The sequence below is a fragment of the Oncorhynchus mykiss genome, chromosome 7 (genome assembly GCF_057628025.1).
Source record: "Oncorhynchus mykiss isolate SJ-2025 chromosome 7, ASM5762802v1, whole genome shotgun sequence".
Taxonomy (NCBI): Eukaryota; Metazoa; Chordata; class Actinopteri; order Salmoniformes; family Salmonidae; genus Oncorhynchus; species Oncorhynchus mykiss.
Genome location: NC_143028.1, coordinates 9,527,501 through 9,545,194, shown reverse-complemented (window position 1 = coordinate 9,545,194; position 17,694 = coordinate 9,527,501). Strand labels below are relative to the sequence as shown.

Here is a 17,694-nt window from a genome sequence, read left to right as displayed (position 1 = left end):
CATTTAGTTTTACTTGTATTTAAGAGCAATTGGAGGCCACGGAAGGAGAGTTGTATGGCATTGAAGCTTGCCTGGAGGGTTGTTAACACAGTGTCCAAAGAAGGGCCAGAAGTATACAGAATGGTGTCGTCTGCGTAGAGGTGGATCAGAGACTCACCAGCAGCAAGAGCGACATCATTGATGTATACAGAGAAGAGAGTCGGTCCAAGAATTGAACCCTGTGGCACCCCCATAGAGACTGCCAGAGGTCTGGACAGCAGACCCTCCGATTTGACACACTGAACTCTATCAGAGAAGCAGTTGGTGAACCAGGCGAGGCAATAATTTGAGAAACCAAGGCTGTCGAGTCTGCCGATGAGGATGTGGTGATTGACAGAGTCGAAAGCCTTGGCCAGATCAATGAATACGGCTGCACAGTAATGTTTCTTATCGATGGCGGTTAAGATATCGTTTAGGACCTTGAGCGTGGCTGAGGTGCACCCATGACCAGCTCTGAAACCAGATTGCATAGCAGAGAGGTATATGGTGAGATTCGAAATGGTTGGTAATCTGTTTGTTGACTTGGCTTTCAAAGACCTTAGAAAGGCAGGGTAAGATAGATATAGGTCTGTAGCAGTTTGGGTCAAGAGTGTCCCCCCCTTTGAAGAGGGGGATGACCGCAGTTGCTTTCCAATCTTTGGGAATCTCAGACGACACGAAAGAGAGGTTGAACAGGCTAGTAATAGGGGTGGCAACATTTTCGGCAGATAGTTTTAGAAAGAAAGGGTCTAGCCTGGCTGGATTTGTAGGGGTCCAGATTTTGCAGCTCTTTCAGAAGATCAGCTGACTGGATTTGGGAGAAGGAGAAATGGGGAAGGCTTTGGCGAGTTGCTGTGGGGGGTGCAGTGCTGTTGACCGGGGTAGGGGTAGCCAGGTGGAAAGCATGGCCAACCGTAGAAAAATGCTTATTGAAATTCTCAATTATAGTGGATTTATCTGTGGTGACAGTGTTTCCTATCTTCAGTGCAGTGGGCAGCTGGGAGGATTTGTTCTTATTCTCCATGGACTTTACAGTGTCCCAGAACTTTTTTGAGTTTGTGTTGCAGGAAGCAAATTTCTGCTTGAAAAAGCTAGCCTTGGCTTTTCTAACTGCCTGTGTATAATGGTTTCTAGCTTCCCTGAAAAGCTTATAACAAATGTGATTTTATTATTATTCATTATTATGCGATATGAGGGTAGAATTTGTCATGTACTGTCATGTTGTGTCTTGTCTCTGTCCTTTCCCTTCACCCTGTCTCCCTCTGCTGGTCGTTGTTAGGTTACCTTTTCTCCCCCGCTTTCCCCCAGCTGTTCCTTGTCTCCTCTTGACTACCTCGTCACCCCTTCTCCCACCTGTTCCCCTTTTCCCTCTGATTAGTCCCCTATATCTCTCTCTGTTTTTGTTCCTGTCCTTGTCGGATTCTTGTTTGTTGTGTTTCATGCCTGAACCAGACTGTCGTCATGTTTGCTGTAACCTTGTCTTGTCCTGTCGGAATCTGCCGGTCCGTCTGAGCCTACCTATGTTTGGTAATTAAAGAAGCTCTGTTTAAGTTAATTCGCTTTTGGGTCCTCATTCACTCACCGTAACAGAAGAATCCGACCAAGAATGGACCCAGCGACTTCGGATCCTCTCCACTCAGCCGTCGGGATCCAGGGAGCGATGCTAGGCAGACACGAGCAGGAAGTGTCTGCTGCTCGACATGCCGTTGAGACCCTGGCCACCCAAGTCTCCAACCTCACAGAACAGGTTCACCATCTCCGCCTCGATCCACCGGCCACTTCCAGGGCTTTCGAATCTCCGGAGCCCAGAATCAATAACCCGCCGTGTTACTCTGGGGAGCCCACTGAATGCCGCTCGTTCCTCACCCAGTGTGATATTGTGTTTTCTCTCCAGCCCAACACTTACTCCAGGAGCACTGCTCGTGTCGCCTACGTCATATCTCTCCTTATTGGACGGGCTCGTGAGTGGGGCACGGCAATCTGGGAGGCAAGGGCTGAGTGTACTAACCAGTATCAGGACTTTAAGGAGGAGATGATACGGGTTTTTGATCGATCTGTTTTTGGGGAGGAGGCTTCCAGGGCCCTGTCTTCCCTATGTCAAGGCAATCGATCCATAACAGACTACTCTATTGAGTTTCGCACTCTTGCTGTCTCCAGTGGCTGGAACGAGCCGGCCTTGCTCGCTCATCTTCTGGAGGGTCTCCGCGCAGAGGTAAAGGATGAGATTCTCTCCCGGGAGGTTCCTTCCAGCGTGGATTCCTTGATTGAACTCGCTATTCGCATTGAGCGACGGGTTGATCTTCGTCACCGAGCTCGTGGAAAGGAGCTCGCGCTCTCCGTCGCCCCCCTCTCCGCATCACTACCATCTTCCTCTGCCGGCTCGGGTGCTGAGCCCATGCAGCTGGGAGGTATCCGCATCTCGACTAAGGAGAGGGAACGGAGAATCACCAACCGCCTCTGTCTCTATTGCGGTTCCGCTGGTCATTTTGTCACTTCATGTCCAGTAAAAGGCCAGAGCTCGTCAGTAAGCGGAGGGCTACTGGTGAGCGCTACTACTCCTGTCTCTCCTTCAAGATCCTGCACTACCTTGTCGGTCCATCTACGCTGGACCGGTTCGTCAGCTTCCTGCAGTGCCTTAATAGACTCTGGGGCGGAGGGCTGTTTTATGGACGAGACCTGGGCTCGGGAACATGACATTCCTCTCAGACAGTTAAAGGAGCCCACGGCCTTGTTCGCCCTGGATGGTAGTCCTCTCCCCAGGATTCAGCGTGAGACGCTACCTTTAACCCTCACTGTTTCTGGTAATCATAGCGAAACCATTTCTTTTTTAATTTTTCGTTCACCTTTTACACCTGTTGTTTTGGGCCATCCCTGGCTAGTTTGTCACAATCCTTCCATTAATTGGTCTAGTAATTCTATCCTCTCCTGGAACGTCTCTTGTCATGTGAAATGTTTAATGTCTGCTATCCCTCCTGTTTCCTCTGTCTCTTCTTCACAGGAGGAGCCTGGTGATTTGACAGGGGTGCCAGAGGAATAACACGATCTGCGCACGGTGTTCAGTCGGTCCAGGGCCACCTCTCTTCCTCCACACCGGTCGTATGATTGTAGTATTGATCTCCTTCCGGGAACCACCCCCCCCCGGGGTAGACTATACTCTCTGTCGGCTCCCGAACGTAAGGCTCTCGAAGATTATTTGTCTGTAGCTCTTGACGCCGGTACCATAGTCCCCTCCTCCTCTCCCGCCGGAGCGGGGTTTTTTTTTTGTCAAGAAGAAGGACGGGTCTCTGCGCCCCTGCATAGATTATCGAGGGCTGAATGACATAACAGTGAAGAATCGTTATCCGCTTCCTCTTATGTCTTCAGCCTTTGAGATCCTGCAGGGAGCCAGGTTTTTCACTAAGTTGGACCTTCGTAACGCTTACCATCTCGTGCGCATCAGGGAGGGGGACGAGTGGAAGACGGCGTTTAACACTCCGTTAGGGCACTTTGAATACCGGGTTCTTCCTTTCGGCCTCGCTAACGCTCCAGCTGTCTTTCAGGCATTAGTCAATGATGTCCTGAGAGACATGCTGAACATCTTTGTTTTCGTTTACCTTGACGATATCCTGATTTTTTCACCGTCACTCCAGATTCATGTTCAGCACGTTCGACGTGTCCTCCAGCGCCTTTTAGAGAATTGTCTTTTTGTGAAGGCTGAGAAGTGCACTTTTCATGCCTCCTCCGTCACATTTCTCGGTTCTGTTATTTCCGCTGAAGGCATTAAGATGGATCCCGCTAAGGTCCAAGCTGTCATTGATTGGCCCGTCCCTAAGTCACGCGTCGAGCTGCAGCGCTTTCTCGGCTTCGCGAACTTCTATCGTCGTTTCATCCGTAATTTCGGTCAGGTGGCAGCTCCTCTCACAGCCCTTACTTCTGTCAAGACGTGCTTTAAGTGGTCCGTTTCCGCCCAGGGAGCTTTTGATCTCCTCAAGAATCGTTTTACATCCGCTCCTATCCTTGTTACACCTGACGTCTCTAGACAGTTCGTTGTCGAGGTTGACGCGTCAGAGGTGGGCGTGGGAGCCATTCTTTCTCAGCGCTCCCTCTCTGACGACAAGGTCCACCCATGCGCGTATTTTTCTCATCGCCTGTCGCCGTCGGAACGTAACTATGATGTGGGTAACCGCGAACTGCTCGCCATCCGGTTAGCCCTAGGCGAATGGCGACAGTGGTTGGAGGGGGCGACCGTTCCTTTTGTCGTTTGGACTGACCATAGGAACCTTGAGTACATCCGTTCTGCCAAACGACTTAATGCGCGTCAGGCGCGTTGGGCGCTGTTTTTCGCTCGTTTCGAGTTCGTGATTTCTTATCGTCCGGGCTCTAAGAACACCAAGCCTGATGCTTTGTCTCGTCTCTTCAGTTCTTCAGTAGCCTCCACTGACCCCGAGGGGATTCTCCCTGAGGGGCGTGTTGTCGGGTTGACTGTCTGGGGAATTGAGAGGCAGGTAAAGCAAGCGCTCACTCACACTCCGTCGCCGCGCGCTTGTCCTAGGAACCTTCTTTTCGTTCCCGTTCCTACTCGTCTGGCCGTTCTTCAGTGGGCTCACTCTGCCAAGTTAGCCGGCCACCCTGGCGTTCGGGGTACGCTTGCTTCCATTCGCCAGCGTTTTTGGTGGCCCACCCGGGAGCATGACACGCGTCGTTTCGTGGCTGCTTGTTCGGTCTGCGCGCAGACTAAGTCCGGTAACTCTCCTCCTGCCGGCCGTCTCAGGCCGCTTCCTATTCCCTCTCGACCGTGGTCTCACATCGCCTTAGATTTTGTCACCGGACTGCCTTCGTCAGCGGGGAAGACTGTTATTCTTACGGTTGTCGATAGGTTCTCTAAGGCGGCTCATTTCATTCCCCTTGCTAAGCTTCCTTCTGCTAAAGAGACGGCACAAATCATCATCGAGAATGTTTTCAGAATTCATGGCCTTCCGTCAGACGTCGTTTCGGACAGAGGTCCGCAATTCACGTCTCAATTTTGGAGGGAGTTTTGCCGTTTGATTGGGGCTTCCGTCAGTCTCTCTTCCGGCTTTCACCCCCAGTCTAACGGTCAAGCAGAACGGGCCAATCAGACTATTGGTCGCATCTTACGCAGTCTTTCTTTTCGCAACCCTGCGTCTTGGTCAGAACAGCTCCCCTGGGCAGAATACGCCCACAACTCGCTTCCTTCGTCTGCGACCGGGCTATCTCCTTTTCAGAGTAGCCTCGGGTACCAGCCTCCGCTGTTCTCATCTCAGTTCGCCGAGTCCAGCGTCCCCTCCGCTCAGGCTTTTGTCCAACGTTGCGAGCGCACCTGGAAGAGGGTCAGGTCTGCACTTTGCCGTTATAGGACGCAGACTGTGAGGGCTGCTAATAAGCGTAGAACTAAGAGTCCTAGATATTGTCGCGGTCAGAGAGTTTGGCTCTCCACTCAGAACCTTCCCCTTAAGACGGCTTCTCGCAAGTTGACCCCGCGGTTCATTGGTCTGTTCCGTATTTCTCGGGTCATTAATCCTGTCGCAGTTCGACTTCTTCTTCCGCGTTACCTTCGTCGCGTCCACCCGGTCTTCCATGTCTCCTGCATCAAGCCCGTCCTTCGCGCCCCCGCTCGTCTTCCCCCCCCCCCCCCATCCTTGTCGAGGGCGCACCCATCTACAGGGTCCGTAGAATTTTGGACATGCGTCCTCGGGGCCGTGGTCACCAGTACCTCGTAGATTGGGAGGGGTACGGTCCTGAGGAGAGGAGTTGGGTTCCCTCTCGGGACGTGCTGGACCGTGCGCTGATCGAGGATTTCCTCCGTTGCCGCCAGGTTTCCTCCTCGAGTGCGCCAGGAGGCGCTCGGTGAGTGGGGGGGTACTGTCATGTACTGTCATGTTGTGTCTTGTCTCTGTCCTTTCCCTTCACCCTGTCTCCCTCTGCTGGTCGTTGTTAGGTTACCTTTTCTCCCCCGCTTTCCCCCAGCTGTTCCTTGTCTCCTCTTGACTACCTCGTCACCCCTTCTCCCACCTGTTCCCCTTTTCCCTCTGATTAGTCCCCTATATCTCTCTCTGTTTTTGTTCCTGTCCTTGTCGGATTCTTGTTTGTTGTGTTTCATGCCTGAACCAGACTGTCGTCATGTTTGCTGTAACCTTGTCTTGTCCTGTCGGAATCTGCCGGTCCGTCTGAGCCTACCTATGTTTGGTAATTAAAGAAGCTCTGTTTAAGTTAATTCGCTTTTGGGTCCTCATTCACTCACCGTAACAGAATTCCTAATTTTGGTCAATGTTTCGTGTGGGCGGGGGGGTAAATAACAAACAGCTATACAAAGTATTCACTATGCTTCAGCTGTAACATAATGGATTTAAAACCTCATGGATTTAAAACCTTATAGGGTTGTTGTAGGCATTGGCCAGAGGGAGTTTCCACCACTGCTAGTTTTCAAATGTTTTCTTTTAAGAAACTCTTCTCTCCACTGCGGCTTCCTGGTGTTGTGTAAGGTCAAAGTTAAAAAAAACTATTTGTTGCACAGGATCTATTATACGACGACCGAGTAGAATATCATCTTCAAAACGGAGATGACATAAAGTAAGTATTTCAGAAATGAATCCACACGACAGAGCAGAGTGAGGGAATGGAGTAAGGGTTATATAGTGTAAAGGACAGTAGTATCGCCTGGACTGAGTAAGAGAACATTGACTTAATGTTATGTGTTAAGTCTTACGTGGATCAGTACAGACACTGGTAAAAGGAGGTAGTGCCTCTCACAATGTTTTTCTTTAAATTGACTTTTTATCAAACCAGTTTGTTAGCTCTATATGAAGTGTTTGTGTAGTTAATTAACTTGTACTTGGTGGAGAGGAAGGGCTTAAGGATGGACATGAGGAAATGAGTTGTGAACTGTGAGCAGATTGGAAAAAGTACCCAATTGTCATACTTGAAAGTAAAGACAACTTAATAGAAAATGACTGAAGTGAAAGTCACCCAGTAAAATACTACTTGAGTAAAAGTCTAAAAGTATTTGGTTTAAAATGTACTTAGGATCAAAAGTAAATGGAATCGCTAAAATATACTTAAGTATCAAAATTAAAGTATAAATAATTTAAAATTCCTTATATTAATCAAACCAGACAGCATGATTTTCTTGTTTTACGGATAGCTAGAGGCACACTTCAACACTCAGACATCATTTAAACTAAGCATTTGTGTTTAGTGAGTCTTCCAAATTGGAGACATTAGGGATGACCAGGGATGTTCTCTTCATAAGTGTGTGAATTGGACCAGTTTCCTGTCCTGCTAAGCATTCAAAATGTAACTAGTACTTTTGGGTGTAAGGGAAAATGTATGGAGTAAAAAGTACATTATTTTCTTTAGGAATGAAGTGAAGTAAAAGTTGTCAACAATATAAGTAGTAAAGTACAGATTCCCCAAAAAACGACTTAAGTAGTACTTTAAAGTATTTTTACTCAAGTACTTTCCACCACTGACTGTGAGTATCTTTGGGTGTGTACACTTGAATTCTGCTGCTGTTTTCAACTCTCAAGAGACAGCAGGAGCGGTAGAGATACTCTCAATGATCGGCTATGAAAAGCCCACTGACATTTACTCCTGAGGTGCTGACCTGTTGCACCCTCGACAACTACTGTGATTATTATTATTTGACCATGCTGGTCATTTATGAACATTTGAACATCTTGGCCATGTTCTGTTATAATCTCCACCCGGCACAGCCAGAAGAGGACTGGCCACCCCTCATAGCCTGGTTCCTCTCTAGGTTTCTTCCTAGGTTTTGGCCTTTCTAGGGAGTTTTTCCTAGCCACTGTGCTTCTACCCCTGCATTGCTTGCTGTTTGGGGTTTTAGGCTGGGTTTCTGTACAGCACTTTGAGATATCAGCTGATGTAAGAAGGGCTATATAAATACATTTCATTTTATTTTATTTGTTTGAGGTACAAACATATTCCCCAACATTCTTCTCTCTGTTACAGCATGTGTAGGCTTACAGTGGTGGGACAATGTTGGGGACCAACTGGTTCCTACAGGGAGGAGGTGGATCAGTGAAACGCTTTGTACCTTGGCTCTCCCTTCAGTTCACCAGACAGCAGAATGAAGAGCAGAGCTTCACACAAAGGGGAGACATAAATGAATGATCACTACTGTAAGTTGTTGGGTTGTGTGTAATATGCTAGTGATAGTGCATTTGGAAAGTATTCAGACCCCTTGACTTTTTCAACATTTTGTTAGGTTAGGAGGAGTAACAATGCAAAAACAGGTTTTTAGAAATTTTTGCAAATGTATACAAATAAAAAAAGTCAATATTACATTTACACAAGTATTTAGACCCTTTACTCAGTACTTTGTTGAAGCACCTTTGGCAGCGATTACAGCCTCGAGTCTTATTGGGTATGACGCTACAAGCTTGGCACACCTGTATTTGGGCAGTTTCTGATCCTCTCAAGCTCTGCCAGGTTAGGAGGGGAGTGTCGCTGCACAGCTATTATCAGCTATCTCCAGAGATGTTTGATCGGGTTCAAGTCTGTGCTCTGGATGGGCCACTCAAGGACATTCAGATACTTGTCCCGAAGCCACTTCTGCTTTGTCTTGGCGGTGTGCTTAGGTTTGTTGTCCTATTGGAAGGTGAACCTTTGCCCCAGTCTGAGGTCCTGAGCGCTCTGGAGCAGGTTTTCATCAAGGATCTCTCTGTACTTCTCTCCTTTCATCTTTCCCTCGATCCTGACTATTGTCCCAGTCCCTGCTTCTGAAAAACATCCCCACCGCATGATTCTGCCACCTCAGCTTCACCATAGGGATGGTGCCAGGTTTCCTCCAGACGTGACACTTTGCATTCAGGCCAAAGAGTTCAATGTTGGTTTCATCAGAACAGAAAATCTTGTTTCTCATGGTCAGAGTCCTTTTGGTGCCTTTTGTCAAACTGCAAGCGGGCTGTCATGTTCCTTTTTACTGAGAAGTGGCTTCCGTCTGGCCACTCTACCGTAAAGGCCTGATTGGTGTAGCGCTGTAGAGATGGTTGTCCTTCTGGAAGGTTCTCCCAACTCCACAGAGGAACTCTGGAGCTCTGTCAGAGTGACCATCAGGTTCTTAGTCACCTCCCTGACCAAGGCCCTTCTCTCCCCATTGGTCAGTTTAGCCGGGGGACCAGCTCTAGGAAGAGTCTTGGCGGTTCCAAACTTGTTCCATTTAAGAATGATGGAGGCCACTGTGTTCTTGGGGACCTTCAATGCTGCAGTCTTTCCCCAGATCTGTTCCCCGACACAATCCTGTCTCGGAGCTCAATGGACAATTCCTTTGACCTCATGGCTTGGTTTTTGCTCTGACATGCACTGTCTCTCTCTCTCTCTCTCTCTCTCTCTCTCTCTCTCTCTCTCTCTCTCTCTCTCTCTCTCTCTCTCCGTCTCTCTCTCTCTCTCTCTCTCTCTCTCTCTCTCTCTCCGTCTCTCTCTCTCTCTCTCTCTCAGCCCCAAGTGCTCCAGTGGTTTTAGAAGTCAGAGGTAAGCTGTTTGAATCAACACAACAGTACCCAGCGGGCAGAATTTGTTCTTAACTGACTTGCCTAGTTAAATAAAAATCAGAAATGTCTAGTTCCGACTGGGAAGTTTCACTTGAACGACCCTCTATGTTGCACTTACAAGTGGGATACTCAGAGAAAATGTTGTGGCGATTGACCTTTGACCTTCTCAACCAAAAGATGACAATAAATCTATTTTTTTCAACTACGACATCATCAATATGGATAATGTATCTAGTTTGAACCATATTGTCAATGTTAAGCAAGCTTGCTAATTTTATTATTATCAATGTTATCTAGCTTATCAAGCTAGCTGTATCACAGCCGGCCGTGAGTGGGAGTCCCATAGGGCGGCGGACAAATGGCCCAGCGTCGTCCGGGTTTGGCCGGTGTAGGCCGTCATCGTAAATAAGAATTTGTACTTAACTGACTTGCCAAGTTAAACAAAAGTTAAATAAAAAAGCACAAGAATGAAACAGTCGTATTTCCGACATCACAACTAGAAGAAAGGAAGTCCTGACGAGCATGTGAACGTGGCAATAGCAGCAAGATAATGTTTTGAGTTGGAGGTGCTGACCAGCGGGTGGGGGTGGCTTTAATGCAATTCTACATCGTTTTACATGAAATCACAGCCTACACACTGACAAACTGAGATCAATAACAATGACCTCGTCTTGAATGCAACCAATAGCCACATTTTTTAAGATAAGCTATTTCTCCTTGGTGGCTAGATTATGCTCTCTTGTGTAGCCTGGTATTTTGTTTATTTATTTCTGTACAGCCATAATTATATATATTTGCCAAATGTATTTAAATGTATCAGCTGCAGCACCTTCAGCACCCCTAATTTCCATGGCAATGGACAGGTGACTTCATTATGATGTCATATTCTGGTAGGAAACTGGTTCTGCTTGAGAAGACCAGATAAAATACAGTGCAGAACGTATTCAGATTAAATCATTCCCCCCCCCCCTCATCAATATTCACACAACACCCCGTTATGACAGAGCAAACATTTTTTTTGCAAACGTATTAAACATTTTAAACTGATATTACATTTACATAAGTATTCAGACCCTTAACTCAGAACCTTTGTTCGAACATCTTTGGCAGCAATTACAGCCTCACGTTCTCTTGGGTATGACGCTACAAATTTGGCACACTTGTATTTGGGGAGTTTCTCCCATTATTCTCTGCAGATCCTCTTAAGCTCTGTCAGGTTGGATGGGGAGCGCTGCTGCATATAGTCTCTCCAAAAATGTTTGATCGGGTTCAAGTCCAGGTTCTGGCTAGGCCACTCAAGGATTTTCAGAGACTTGTCCTGAAGCCACTCTTGCGTTTTTAAAGAGTTCAATCTTGGTTTCATCAGACCAGAGAATCTTCTTTGTCATGGTCTGGGAGTCCTATTGGTGCCTTTTTTGGCAAACTCCAAGCGACTGGCTGTCATGTGCCTTTTACTGAAAAGTGGCTTCCATCTGGCCACTCTACCATAAAGGCCTGATTGGTAGAGTGCTGCAAAGATGGTTGTCCTGCTGGAAGGTTCTCCCATCTCTACAGAGGAACTCTGGAACTCTGTCAGAGTGACCATCGGGTTCTTGTTCACCTCCCTGACCAAGGCTCTTCTCCCCTGATTGTTCAATTTGGCCGGGCGGCCAGCTCTAGGAAGATTCTTTGTGGTTCCAAACTTCTTCCATTTAAGAATGATGTAGGCCGCTGTGTTCTTGGGGACCTTCAATGCTGCAGATGTTTCAGTACCCTTCTCCAGATCTGTGCCTCGACACAATCCTGTCTCGGATCTCTACAGACAATTCCTTCGACCTCATGGCTTGGTTTTTTCTCTGACATGCACTGTTAACTGTGTGACTTGATATAGACAGGTGTGTGCCTTTCCAAATCATGTCCAATCAATTAAATTTACCACATGTGGACTCCAATCAAGTTGTAGAAACATAACAAGGATGATCAATGGAAACACGTTCTGACCATAGTTCTTTTGTGTTTTCTTTGTTTTAGTGTTGGTCAGGACATGAGCTGAGTGGGCATTCTATGTTTTGTGTTTTATGTTGGGTTTGTTGTTTGGCCTGATATGGTTCTCAATCAGAGGGAGGTGTTTGTCATTGTCTCTGATTGGGAACCATATTTAGATAGCCTGTTTTGTGTTGGGTTTTGTGGGTGGTTGTCTTCTGTCTTTGTGTCATTGCACCAGATAGGACTGTTTTTTGGTTTTCAAATTTTTTTTGTATATATTTTTTTGTTGTTGTACTGTTCTCAGTTATCGTCTATATTAAACATGTTGAACACTAACCACGCTGCATTTTGGTCCTCCTCTCCGTTACAAACAGGATTAACATGAGCCCCATTTCCAGTCTCATAGCAAAGGGGCTGAATAGTTTTCAATGTAAGGTTTTTGTTTTTTATTTTTAATACATTTGCAAATATTTCTAAACTGTTTTCGCTTTGTCAAGTATGAGCTATTGTGTGTAGATTGAGGAAATTGTTTTATTTAATACATTTTAAAATGAGGCTGTAATGTAACAACATGTGGAGAAAGGGAAAGGGTCTGAATACTTTCAGAATGCAGTGTATACCAGATAATTTTTTTAATTGAACCTTTATTTAACTAGGCAAGTCAGGTAGGAACAAATTCTTATTTACAATGACGACCTACACCGGCCAAACTCGGACGACGCTGGGCCAATTGTGTGCCGCCCTATGGGCCTCCCAATCACGGCCGGTGGTGATACAGTCTGGAATCAAACCAGGTTGTCTGTAGTGACGCCTCTAGCACTGAGATGCAGTGCCTTAGATAACCAGGTAAAGATGTCTTCTTTCATGACGATATCGAGACATCATGTGAAATACGTCATATTTTGGTTGTTATCTGGTGAGATAACCAGATCATTTATGGTTGCTAAAAAGACATTTGACAAAACAACCTGACCAAAACATGTCATAATGAGGTCAATACATACACACATACCGTTACCATGGCAGTATATAAAAAGTTAACTCACTGGATCTTTGTTTTTTTCTTGCAGTCCAAGACAAACTGAAATCCTACCTTAAGAAGAAGTACGGCTGTATATACGAGGGGACGTCAAAGGAAGGGGATTCCATCTACCTAGACCAGATCTACACTGAGCTCCATGTGATCGAGGGGGCCTGGGGAGGGGTCAGAGATGAGCATGAGGTCATACATCTGGAATCTAGAACACCAGCCACAGGAGAGACCACTATTGAAGCCTACAACATTTTCAAACCCCGACCTGGTCAAAAGAAGCCAATCAGAACAGGGCTTACACTGGGCATCGTTGGTGTAGAAAAAGACTGTCTCCGTTCAGAAGTTTATTCACGACTGGGCAGAAGGAAAGGAGAGCCAAGACATTGATTTCATCTTTCCGCTTCCTTTTTTCCAAATGAATTCTAATATGAGGGAAAAGGACTGCAGTCTTCATCAATTCTTCAGTGTCATGGGACCGGTGAAGACCCTGGGGGGTAGGTTTTAAAGTTAATCTTTGATGGTCTGGACGAGAGTCAACTTCCTCTGAACTTCAACAGTAAGGTTCTGACAGACGACACAAAGCCAGCCTCGCTGGACCAACTGATCACAAACCTCATCACAGGAGAGCTCCTCCCCTCTGCTCTCATCTGGATAACCTCCCGACCTGCTGCAGCCAATCAGATCCCTCGTCAACACATCCACCAGTGGACAGAGGTACAAGGGTTCAATGACCCACAGAAGGAGTACTTCAGGAAGAAAATGAGTGATGAGAACCTGGCCAGCAGAATCATCACCCATGTCAAGTCATCAAGGAGCCTCCACATCATGTGCCACATAGCAGTGTTCTGTTGGATTTTAGCCGCTGTTCTAGAGAAGCTGTTGGATGAAGCAGGGAGTGGAGATTTGCCCAAAACCCTGACCGAGACATACTTACACTTCCTGTTCTGTCAGACAGACAGGATAAGAGCAAAAGGGAATTCCATAGGAAGTGACAACATAGTCCTCAAACTTGGAGAGCTGGCATTTCATCAGCTGGAGAAGGGATATCTTATCTTCTATGAGGAAGACCTGACAGAGTGTGGCATTGGAGTCAGAAAAGCATCCGTGTACTCAGGTTTGTGTACCTAGATCTTTAAGGTGGAGGGGAGGACCAGTCAGAAGACAGTGTTCAGCTTTGTTCATCTGAGCATCCATGAGTGTCTTGCTGCTGTTTATGTGTTTCTCACATTCATAAACTGAAATAAAAACCCACTGGTCCAACAGAACTCCTTTTTGCAGAAAGTGTGGAAACACCAACCTATGGTGAACTTAGTCAAGAGTGCAGTGGACAAGGCCCTAAAGAGTAAGAATGGACACCTGGACCTGTTCCTCCGTTTCCTTCTGGGCCTCTCACTGGAGTCCAATCAGACTCTCCTACAAGGCCTACTGACACAGGCAGGAAGCAGCTCACAGACCAGTGAGGAAATAGTTGAGTACATCGAGATGAAGATCAGGAAGAATCCCTCTCCTGAGAGATGCAGCAATCTGTTCCACTGTCTGAGTGAGCTGAATGACCATTCTCTAGTGAAGGAGATCCAAAGATACCTGAGCTCAGGAAGTCTCTCAGCAGCCAAACTGTCACCTGCACTGTTTTCAGCTCTGGTGTTTGTGTTGCTGACTTCAGAAGAAGAGCTGGATGTGTTTGACCTGAAGAAATACTTTAGATCAGAGGAGGGTCTTCTGAGGATGCTGCCAGTAGTCAAAGCCTCCAGAACAGCCCTGTGAGTAACTGTTATGCTAACTGTTATGTTACTGCTATGCTACTTCTCAAGTAACATGTTGTAAAATCTCAAATGGTTGATTTTTAAACATCTTATTTAGGCTGAATCAATGTAACCTCTCAAACCGATGCTACAAAGCGCTGGGCACAGCTCTCATCTCCTCACACTTGGAAGAGCTGGACCTGAGTGGCAACGACCTGCAGGATTTAGGAGTGAAGCTGCTCTCTGCTGGACTGCAAAGTCCACAATGTAAACTGGTGACACTGAAGTGAGTATTCCTGTACTTGTTCAACAAGTAATAATGGTTCATTAGATCAGCATGTGATTAGAGGCTAATTTCAGTTGAATTAACTTTCAGTTTCAATACTGCAAAACAAAAGTCCTGTAAACAATACTGTGTATGTTCAAATACATGCTTTCCAAGTGGCTTTTCCCCCAAATACAGTATATTTCAATCCAGGTCCCCCCCCCCCCCCCCCTCCCCATTTAGATGCCTGTCATCTGACACTGGAGCCAAACACAGCACACAGAACCCTCTCTCTGTCTGAGGAGAACAGGAAGGTGGAATGGACCTGGAGGGAGCAGCCGTATTCTGATCACACAGAGAGTTTTGAGGACTGTTGAGGTGCTGTGTAGAGAGGGTCTGACAGGGTGCTGCTACTGGGAGGTAGAGTTGAGTGGGAGGGCTTGTAACATATAAAGGAATCAGCAGGAGAGGAAAGGGTCCTGACAGTCGGCTTGGAGCCAATGACAAGTCCTGGAATCTGAACAGCTTTTATGACAGTTACTCTGCCAGGCACAATTATACGAGAACTGACATACCTGTCCCCTCCCCCCGCTCCAACAGAGTGGGAGTGTATCTGGACTGGCCGGCCGCCACGCTGTCCTTCTACAGCGTCTCCTCTGACACACTGACCCACCTGCACACATTCCACTCTACATTCACTGATTCCGTCTACTCAGGGCTTTATGTAAGGGGTGACACAGGGACTGTGACCCTGTGTCAGGTAGAATAACCTCCTGTGTCCTGGAGGAACACCTGAGTCTTCAGAGAAGTCATACTCCTGTTCAATCACATCTGGGTGACATGATGGGATATGTTTCACTCTAATCATGACCTGACTGAGCAAGTAAACATGAATATACCGTACATCTCTAAAGTTGACTGACCGTGTAACTAGAATCACTGCTGTAAAAACCTCCCATTTAAAATCTCTAGTTGTTATTGCTTTTCCTTATTGTTTGTAATAAAATGTTTCTAGAATGTTCTTTTTTTTACGTTCTACTTTTAGATACAGTAAGCATAGGTGCTGTTGGCGTCTTTCAATATTTTACTAAAGTAGGAGACATAGTACATACCACAGGAGGCTGGTGCACCTAAACTGGGGAGGACGGGCTCGTGGTAATGACTGGAGAGGAATCAGTAGAATGGTATCAAATAACTTAATGCCATTCCGTTTACTCCATTCCAGACATTATTATCCGCCGTCCTCCCCTCATCAGCCTCCTCTGGTACATAGACTTATTTGATATTATTGAGAGACTGAGGCACAAGGCAGTGAGCAGCAATAGGTTTGTGAACGGACTGTAAGGTGCTAGAATTACAGTACATGAATGGGCAAGGGTAAACATCACTTCATAGGCCTGTTAAGTAGTATGCAAGTCCAGATCATTTCTGCATCTAGAAGAGGAGGTAAGAAGTACACTGCAGACCTGGTTTGGTATGTGTGTGTGTGTGTGGATCAATGCTGTGTCTTCACTGAGATTACTTTGATAGAGTTGGAATGGGAATTCTGGGAGATGAATCAAAGTGAAGGGGCGCAGACTCCCGGCCCGTGCCAGTCGATATGGTGGCGTGGTTAATTCGCCTAAGGAATGCTGTCATTAAGCTAATGATAAACGGTGTTTGCCCTGGTTTTAGCCGCGAGCATGCCCCTGCTCACAAAGAAAAATAGTGTTCGACCCGTGGTCTCTAATTCACAGTGGGGGGTGAGGGGTGCCACATAAATCAAACCTCTGCCTCAGTCCCACTCTGACAGGACAGGAGAGCCTCAGCAGATTGGGTTGTGGAGATATTCGTGTGTGTGTGTGTGTGTGTGCGCGCGCGGGGGAGAGTTCTTCATGTGTAAACTGTGAAACATGACACTAGGTTGTAATTACTTCAAACCAGACACTTTGTTTTTGTAATGTATTTTATTAAATGACAGCCTTTTATTAATCTGGATTTCTGCACTTTGTTCAAAATATATATAAATAGATAAGAAATACCTTGCCAACTGTTAGACTGAAAGAGATATACGGTATAAGGAGAAGTACATTCATATATTGGACCTATAGTATGGATGCCCGGTTGCTTGTTGGCAGATCTATGATAGGCTACCTCGCTCACTCACAGTCATTAGGAAATTGGCTTCCATCCAATCCAGTCATTGTTCCGTATGGACTACCAAGGCATTCCAGCAGACATTCATCCTGAAAGACACTGCTACAACAGACAACGATGACCTCCAGTCACTATGATGGCAGATTGAGTGACACTTATTAATTGTAGGCTATGGCCCACAAAATGAACCACACAACAAGTAATGGGGATATGAACACGCAATATGGCTGTGTGCCAAGTCTTCTTGCTTCCTCATCTCCACCACGTACGTTTCCAGGCTGGTCTGGCTGGCGAGGGAGGAGGGAGAGGGCTTACCAGCGAGCCAAGGCTTTATTCCTGTCGTCGTCTCCTCTGCGCTTTACGCTGATTCCCTAATATCCTTAGTGCCCTGTGCCGTGGATAAGCCCATCCCGCTGAAACATGGCTGTCATGCCTATAAGCCATTCATCGCTTTAAGAATCCATTATGGTCCATCCACAAACATGGACTCAGAGGGCCAGTCTGCACAAGCTCATTTTCCCTGGTATTTACCCCACTGATATGTAACAGAGAACCTCCTATAGATCACAATGGACGACAGGGGCTGTTGCAACACATTTGTGCATGGCCAGTAAATGATCAATGGATTCCCTTGTAGTTACTATATTATTACCATTCATCTGTATGTATCTATAGTATGTATATTAGTAAAGATTCCACCAATTTAGACATAGACAGTTAGAGAGGGAGTCATACAGTGTTGTGGGAATGAGAACATGTCCAAGGGCATCCTCCCCCAGCCTGTACTGATGTCCTCTAAGATAAGCTGGGTGATGCCCCTCTCTAACCAAGGCCTAACAAGCTGTAGCAGTAGACAGCATCAATACATCAAAGACATGATCTCCCTCTCTATATGTCTTCTAATATACCTATCTGACTACCTAACTACCCACCTACCTACCTACCTATCAGCCTACCTACCTACCTACCCGCCTACCTACCTAACTACCTGCCTGCCTGACTACCTGCCTGACTACCTGCCTGCCTGCC

The 17,694-nt window shown here is 46.5% G+C and overlaps 2 pseudogenes across 1 annotated transcript; both read left to right on the top strand.

Moving 5' to 3' along the window:
• Nucleotides 1–12,341: 12,341 nt before the first annotated feature.
• LOC110528762 (protein NLRC3-like) lies at nt 12,342–14,586 on the top strand (annotated as a pseudogene). Its single transcript, XR_016497479.1, has 3 exons — nt 12,342–12,405; nt 12,560–14,282; nt 14,383–14,586. The product of XR_016497479.1 is annotated as a protein NLRC3-like (transcript).
• Nucleotides 14,587–14,768: 182 nt separating this feature from the next.
• On the top strand, nt 14,769–15,404 carry LOC149982231 (stonustoxin subunit beta pseudogene; annotated as a pseudogene).
• The last annotated feature ends 2,290 nt before the right edge of the window (nt 15,405–17,694 follow it).